This window comes from Cupressus sempervirens, chromosome 3 (assembly GCF_028749045.1).
Source record: "Cupressus sempervirens isolate cs-2001-9-10 chromosome 3, ASM2874904v1, whole genome shotgun sequence".
Taxonomy (NCBI): Eukaryota; Viridiplantae; Streptophyta; class Pinopsida; order Cupressales; family Cupressaceae; genus Cupressus; species Cupressus sempervirens.
Genome location: NC_143120.1, coordinates 661,113,143 through 661,122,274, shown reverse-complemented (window position 1 = coordinate 661,122,274; position 9,132 = coordinate 661,113,143). Strand labels below are relative to the sequence as shown.

The 9,132-nt window shown below is 32.6% G+C and overlaps 1 pseudogene; it reads right to left on the bottom strand.

The window, feature by feature from the left end:
* Positions 1-5,221: 5,221 nt before the first annotated feature.
* Positions 5,222-6,118, bottom strand: LOC149568434 (FACT complex subunit SPT16-like; annotated as a pseudogene).
* Between the last annotated feature and the right edge of the window lie 3,014 nt (positions 6,119-9,132).

The window sequence follows — 9,132 nt, the reverse complement described above, 5'->3', positions numbered from 1 at the left end:
TTTTACAAGAAAATTGGGACAATACCATGTCTCTAATTTTTAAGATACATAATGATTTCCTCTCACATTTTGGTATTATCTTGTAAACATGAATTTTTTCCATTTGTGTCAAAAACAAGGGGGAAATGTACTTATATATGGAAAAGATACAAAAATAATTTTGAAAAATAAAAAATAGAGTTAGTGTTAGCCGAGTATCAACATAGTAGTCAAAATTGAGCTATAGACCTAGGTATAATGATAGGGGAAGTTTTGACTCATCATTTTGAGTATTCAAATTTTTTTGTATGACAAGTCTTTTTGTCACTAATGCCAAAGGAGGAGATTGTTGACCTTATGGATAGACTAGTTGTTAATTAGTACCAAAACACTTAATGATTTGGTTGGTTACATTTTTTCTGAGCACCATAAAGTAAACCTTGCAGATATTGTTAACCAAGAAAATCATGGAGTGTTAACCAAGTAAATTAGTAAGATAATATAAACTGAGATAACCATGTTAACTAAGCAAAGCAAAGGTAGTGTATATACCGAGCTACAATAGTAACCAAGTTATAGCAGCATCAACTGAGCTCTTCAATTTTTGTCAAGTCATTAGTATTAACCAAGTTCACGACTACTCCTAAGTGATCAATATTGACCAAGCACCAGTGTCAACCAAGTGCTAAAGATTGCAGTGTTCACTATGTTTCCAAGTATTAGTATATCACCCAAGTGGACTTCTAAATCCAAGTGTCAACACTGAGTCGACCAGTTGAAGATTGTTGAATATGGTATTGTAGCTGACTTTAGAAGGTTATTATTTGAATTGGTATAAATAAGAGATATCTTGTCATATTAAAATGAGTATGAAATTAATCATGAAATATAAAGAATATATGAGTTTGAAGATTGACTAAAGGCTATAATTAGTATAAGGAAAAGTAGAGTCTCATCTGTCACATTAAGGTGATCAATCTATATCAAAGGAATTTCATTCAACAAACTAAGTTGCATAGTAGAGATCAACTATTGGTTCATCCTAATAGGTGCATCAATCAAATCCTCTAACAAGGTGGACTTAATAGTCTTATACAAAATCTCCTAACAGAGTACATACTTCATTGTATTGTATAAATCCTTTTACAAGGTGGACTTAACAAGGAAGTTCACCATAAGTGATCAATTATAAGCCTTAACATGAAAAATTTATACTGTAGTACTAAAGCTTGTGGGTATCATCCCCACCCCATTTTTACTTTCTATTTAGAAGGTTTTTGGGTTACCAAATGTTATGAATGTTTAATTGCTTTGAGTCTTTCATGCAAGCAATTAGATCATATTAGTTTATAAAGGATTAAATGGTGAATTAAAGTAAAATTTTTATTGGTTCTTGATATGTCCCCTCTCACTCACCTAGCTTTCTCTACATTTCCAACACAACTTCCTTCACGCCAAGCATAGAACATAGCTGAAGATACTGCAAGGATGCAAAAGGTTTAGTGAAGATGTTTGCAACCTACTCAATAGTGGGAATGTACTCCAAGCTCAAAGAGCCATCATAAATTAGATGCCTAATGAAGTGTATGTCAAGCTCAATCTGCTTGGTCCATTGATGCTTAACTAGGTTGCAAGAAATTTTTATAGCACTTTTATTGTCACACCATAGAAGGGTGGGACTAACATGAGGAAATCCAAACTCTATCATTAACCGTCGAAGCCACAAAACCTCTTGACTAGCTACCATAGATTCCTTGTACTATGCATCTATAGATGATAATTCCTGAGCATGATACTTCTTGGAAGACTGTGTTATAGGACCAGAACCAAGACAAAAAAACAAATCAAGAAATGGACTTGTAATCATTAATATCACTAGTCCAATCTGAGTCTGTGTAACCAACAGTGTGAGGATCCCCTGATGTGTAGTGAATGCCATAACATGTAGTACCCCAAATTTATATCAAGATACATTTGAAATCTTTCCAATGAGTCTCATGTGGATCATGGAAGAATTGAGAGACAAGTCTAACCACAAAGGAAATATCAAGACGTGTGTGTCAAGTACAGTAAACTACCCACAAGTTGTCCGTATAAATTGAAACCCATTTTAGGAGTAGTGCAAATGATAGATAAAAAAACACCCAAATGAAAATGTGTGGGAGTAGGCTTAAAATTAGGCATGCTGAATCTCTGAAGCATATTAAGAGCATACTTGTATTGGAGCATGGCTATCCCATCTGAAGATTGAATAACCTATAGGCCCAAAAAATAGTGTAGAAGTTTAAGGTCTATCATCTCAAGCTTCTCTCCATTATGTGTCATGGAGGATGAGCTACCTGTAATGATGAGATCATCTACATAAAGAACAAGTATCAATAATTCAGTCCCATGACATTGAATGTAAATTATAGGATCAAAATGACACCAAGTGAATTATGAAGCAAGCAAGAAGGAATCCATCTTCTAATACCAAGCCCAAAGGACTTGTTTGAGAATGTATAAAGACCTTTGAAGCCTACATACCAATGAAGAGTCTTGAACAAAACCATGAGGTTGCTCCATATAGATCTCCTCATGAAGGTCTCCATGCAAATAGAATTAGTACATTAGGCCACCATTTTCAAGAAACTTTTTGATGGTCGGCCAATTTGGCTTGTCAAATTCACTTTTTTGAAACATGATTCTGATACGGTCAAAATTTTGACCAAAATTTAGTTTTTATGTCAAAATTTTGATGAAACTTAAGGTCTATTTCAAAATTTAGAAAACATTTAAGTTTACTATGATATTGCTATCAAGATTTAACTGTGATATTTTGAGTCAAGCTCATTGACCCATGTTTGATGAGTAGTGATTCAACATGAATCCATCTCTCTTGAGAATAAATGGAACATGTATCACTCATTGGATCTAGGTGATGCTCACAGGGGTGAAGCACCAAGACTTCTCAAGAGGTCACCCATCCCAGTACTACTCTAGCCTGAGCTTGCTTAACTAAAAAGTTTCCTCCATGGTTAAACCCAAATCTTGCAACCCCATATTCAAAACCTTTACCAAGTGTTTTTCCTTATGAACCATTCATTAGAAAGCCCCTTAAGCTCATCAATTGATAAGTAGGAGATAATTTCCACAATAAGTCAAATTAGGATATTTCTATTAGGATTTAACTGTGTGATTTTGAGTCAAACTCATTGACCCATGCTTCATGAATAGTGAATCAACATGAATCCATATCTCATGAGAATAAAAAGAACACTTATCACTCATTAGATCTAGGTGATGCTCATAGGGGTGAAGCACTGGGAGTTCTTGAGAGGCCACCCATCCTTGTACTACTCTAACCCGAGCACACTTAACTACATAGTTTTTTCCCCCATATGAAAAACCTTCACCAAGTGCTGTTCCTTATGAACCATTCATTAGAAAACCCCTTAAGCTCATTAATCAATAAGTAGGAGATAATTTCCATTGGAAGTCAAATTGTGATATTGCTATTAGGATTTAACTATGTGATTTTGAGTCAAAATCATTGATCCATGTTTCATGAGTAGTGATTCAAAATGAATCTATCTCTCATGAGAATAAATGGAATACTTAGAACTCATTGGATCTAGGTGTTGCTCATAGGGGTGAAGCATCGAGATGCATGCTCATGCTGGAGTAGTACTGGGATGGGTGACCTCCTAGGAAGTCTCGGTGCTTCACCCCTATGAGCATCACCTAGATCCAATGAGTGCTAAGTGTTCTATTTATTATCATGAGAGATGGATTCATGTTAAATCATTACTCATGAAACATGGGTCAATGAGTTTGACTCAAAATCACACAGTTAAATCCTGATAGCAATATCAAAATTTGACTTGATGTGGAAATTATCTCCTACTTATCAATTGATGAGCTTAAGGGGCTTTCTAATGAATGGTTCATAAGACACAACACTTGGTGAAAGTTTTTCATATGGGTTTTCAAGCTTTTGGTTTAACCATTGAGGAAACTCCGTAGTTAAGCGTGCTTAGGCTGGAGTAGTACTGAGATGGGTGACCTCTTAGAAGTCCTGATGCTTCACCCCTGTGAGCATCACCTAGATCTAATGAGTGATAAGTGTTCCATTTATTCTCATGAGATATGTATTCATGTTGAATCACTACTCATGAAACATGGGCCAATGAGTTTGACTAAATATCACACAGTTAAATCCTGATAGTAATATCACAATTTGACTTGTTGTGAAAATTATCTCCTACTTATCAATTGATGAGATTAAGGGACTTTCTCATGAATTTTTCATAAGGCACAACACTTGGTGAAGGTTTTTCATATGGGGTTTCAAGCTTTGGGTTTAACCATGTAGGAAACTCCATAGTTAAGCACACTTAGTTTGGAGTAGTACATGGATGGGTGACCTCCTAAGAAGTCCTGGTGCTTCACCCTTGTGAGCATCACCTAGATCCAATGAGTGCTAAGTTTTCTATGTATTCTCATGAGATATGGATTCATGTTGAATCACTACTCATGAAACATGGGTCAATGAGTTTGACTCAAAATCACATAGTTAAATCTTGATAGTAATATCACAATTTGACTTGCTGTGGAAATTATCTCCTACTTATCAATTGATGAGCTTAAGGGGCTTTCTAATGAATGGTTCATAAGGTAAAACACTTGGAAAAGGTTTTTCATATGGGTTTGCAAGCTTTGGATTTAACCATGGAGGAAACTCCCTAGTTAAGCTTGCTTAGGTTGGAGTAGTACTGGGACGGGTGACCTCTCGAGAAGTCCCGGTGCTTCACCCCTATGAGCATCATCTAGATCTAACAAGTGCTAAGTGGTCCATTTATTCTCATGAGAGATGGATTCATGTTGAATCACTACTCATGAAACATGGGTCAATGAGTTTGACTCAAAATCACACGGTTAAATCTTGATAGCAATATCACAATTTGATTTGCTGTGGAAATCATCTCCCACTTATCAATTTAAGTTTAGTATCAAAATTTCAATGATAGTCGAGATATAAAAAAAAAAGAAAATTAAACATCTTATTTTGTAAGAGATTCAACCCACACCATTTTTTTAGAATGGAAGGGAAACTAAAAGTCATTAAATTTTGATTAATTATGTTATACCATCTTTTCAGGTGCCCAAGACTTCCTTGTAGCTTTTACCTTTCGCTGTCATCTTTTCTCTTTACTATTAGATTCATCTCCATTTCCCTTGTTTGCATATTTTGCTTCAACTTCTAATTCATCCCATGTTTTATTTTCATGGATTTCAACCATTCTTTGATGTTATCAAGAGAAGATTGTGGAATAACATCAATACATAGTATGTCCTTCTTGAAGTCTTTTAAAATAATCACCATATCAAATCCCTTTTTCCCAAGTCCTACTCTCTCAAGGTTAACAATTTCAATCTCAATCTCACTAATGGTTATTACTAAGAAAAGTAGTTCAACCAACTCTACAAACATTTTACAATGGGAATGATAAAATAAGAGGCTTTGAAAGGAAATCCATGAAAGCCTAACTCTATAAATGGTATATCAAAATCTAGTTCAAATAATTTTAGATGAGGATAATCCCATAGATTTGTTACTCACTTAACAAACCCTTGAAACTTTGCATTTATTTTATTTTTCTTGTCCCTTCCTTGTTGCTCTTCCTCGATTTCATTGGGATCATACATTGATCATCTTGCCCCTCCTAAAGTTTGGACCACATCCATTACCCTACATAAAATTGGATGTCTTTGGTCTCCTTAGTTCCCACCTTAATATGGTTATGCAAATGAAATGAAGCAATGCAATCATCTATTTCTCTGTTGGCTGAAAAAATGCACATTTGATATTTTGGTACAAAGATATCAATTTTCTCTATGGCTAATGTGTAAGGTCTCATCTATAAAAATTTGTTACAAAGATAATAGTCATGAATTTTTACTACAATTTCTCATATCACCATATCAAGGTTTGTGATCAGAGATATCAAGTATCTACCTCAGTATACCTTAATCCAATCTTATACTATGTAACTCTCTAAATTGGGGGTTGAACAATCTATGCATAATTGCTCCACCTTAGGAAATTTTTGACAAATAGGTTATGAAGAGGGTTTAATACTTGGCACTGATACTCCATTATTTGATGTAATATTCTTCTCTTTTTTGTTTATGTGCCTTCTCATTTCCACCATTATTTTCATTTAGAAATGTCTTATTAATATTATCATAGTTTGTCAAATTAATACTATTATTCCTTCTTGCATTATATTTATTCCTTCTAACATTAGGCATTATTATATTGCTCAAGAATCCATGAAATCTACAATATCTAGTTTTATACCCTAGATTATTGCACTTGTAACATGTAAAAATTGAAATTACATACCTTGGTCCATTATGATTTACTTGTGATCTATAATATCTAGAAATATATCCAAAATTATTGTCTTTGAAACATTTAACTCCACTTAATAATATATTGTTATTCCCAATAGGTCTTGCCACATAAGTTAAGTATGAAGTGTAGTGTAAAGTTTAGTGTGTTAGCTACAGGAAGAAGTGAGCCAAAAGTGACCATATATATTGAAGTGGTGCTATAGTTGTATAATAATGGTATAATTTCATTTAATTATTCTTAAAATTATATAATGGAATCAATCTCATGTTGTGAAATTATTGTAAGTTAGTTACCTGTTCAATTGGGAGTTTTGTGGAATCAATTTATTTATAAAAAATAATTTGATTCACTTCATCAAGGGGTTCACCTCTTGAGTGAGAAAAAGGGGAAAGGGTACATATTTTTGAGAAAATAGTTCATTAAAAATCCATCCAAAATCAAGTTGAACTCCCCTGAATTGCCTCATAATCATCATAAGATGGAGCTTTGAGTTAAACCCTTGAGCTTGTAGTCTAAAAACATTGAACCACAAAAACTAAATTATTCTAGATAAAGCTCCTCTAAGTGTTATCTCAATTTGGATAAGGGTGATAATTCTTAATCACAACTTCATTAGCTCTTTGAGAAACCATCTATATTTGATCTCTTCAGAAAACCCCAAAATCTTCTCCAAAATATTACCTTCAGAACATGTATCCATCAAATTTATCAACATCAACATAGAAGGAAAAAAAATAAAAAAACCAAAATTTAAAAAAATATTCTCATAATAGCATCAACTTAGAGAAAGAAGTCAACTTGTATTTGTAAAAATCCTTCATCCCTTGATGCCACAAATCTCCAAAATTGACAATCATTAACCCTTAAAAAGAAAGTAGTACTAGAGGAATAATGAGTACAATAATAAATTTATCAATCACTCCATCTATAAGGCCATACTCAAAAGCTTCCTTTAGACACATGGAATTATTCCATTCCATACACCAACATTTTCAAGATTTCTCTTGACAAAGATAACATTTGTACAATATTTTAAGTCTCTCCTACCTAGCTTGAAAATTTTCCTCCTCAATTAGGTAATTAATGAGGCATATTTTTCAATGAATTTCTATTTAGGTACATATAATTATTTTCCCAAATAGCTTGATTCCCATGATAATATTTCTTTCATTTCTCTTACTTTAAAAAAAGAAGAAGCTATAATTAGGATTTCTCCATCCACATAATTGCTACCATAACATGAAATACCAACAATGTATTTAAATTTTTCTAACATTCACAAATATGTTTAAAATATGTAGCCAAAATTTTTGATGGCTTGGAGGTGATGAATTGAATGTGAAATATCATTCACAATATATAAATCTATAAAGATGTTATGCATAATTCACTTCAGAAAATAGTTATGTAATTAACACTAGCACATGTTTTGTGCACTAATATTTATTTAGTCCAATGTTTCAAAAAAAATTAAATATTGATGCATTGAAGAAAAAAAATAATAGACTCATATATTGAAGTCTTGCTTACTATATATTTATCTATGCACTCTGATCAATAGAGAGTGGAAATTTGTTTTATTCGAGTCACTATGGAAATAGGTGGACAAAAAAATTGAACACAAATACTTCATTTAGATACCTTCTCACACCATTAAGAATGGTAGTTTTATTTCCCTCAATTCACACTATTTTTATGATCAATTTTATATTCACCAAAATAGGAAAATTGTGATTGGTGTATTAAGATGTCTCAAAAGTGTAGGAAGTAGGAAAGGTCAATGATATCCTTTATAGGATATACACTATGAATTTGAGAATACCTTTGCTAATATACACTAAGGCTTTCCTTATTTGATGGATTTCCATTTACTCTTCATTCCTTTCTTTGTCTCTAATGTTGCTACCCTTCTACATGTAAGAAAGGTGAAGTACCATAGCTCGCTATGCTTCAAACTTCCACATATTCATGTATAGATTGTATTTCTAGAATCCCAAATGAATCATTCATCATTAAGATATCTTTATGCTAACATATATAGAGAGAAGACCTAGTTCCTTTCTTCCTCTCCAACCTTTAAATTCTTCCTTCCTTTCTTTCTTAGTAAATTTGTTTTGCACAAATCATATGATCATTTTATTCTAATTTAAAATCCTCCAAGGTTCATGCTAGAGATGCAAGAAGGAATGCAAAGCTAAAGTGGTACTGTCAGGCCCTTTAGGATAAGATATAACACATTTTTTAAAATGATAAGTGTAGTGCATTGTTGTAAATATATGAAACTAACTTCACTAATACTCATCTAGAATTGTGGACCATCATACACTTATAAAAAGAAAACCTTATTCAATTAGGATTCAACAATGAATATATATTTTCTCTTCTTGTGCGTTTATGATCTATGTCTCTATAGTGATATTTTTTTAATGAAAGATTTTCTTTTTTAAATCGATAAATAAACGAAGCCTAGATTAATTATTTTAATGTGTTAAACAAATTTGAACCTAAGACCTCCCACATGAGAGGCTCACAAGTTACTGTTGTGTTGTAGGCTCTTGCCTATGAAAGCTTTTCTTATTATTATATATATATATATATATATTATAATTCTTTTAATTTGTTTAGATACCACCCTTACTGAAGAGATACTAATATTTAATTATTTAATTATTTTTGATTATATACACGATACTACTAATGTTTCTATGTTTTTATTTAATATAATTTTATAGCTCGAATATTTTCCTATAAAG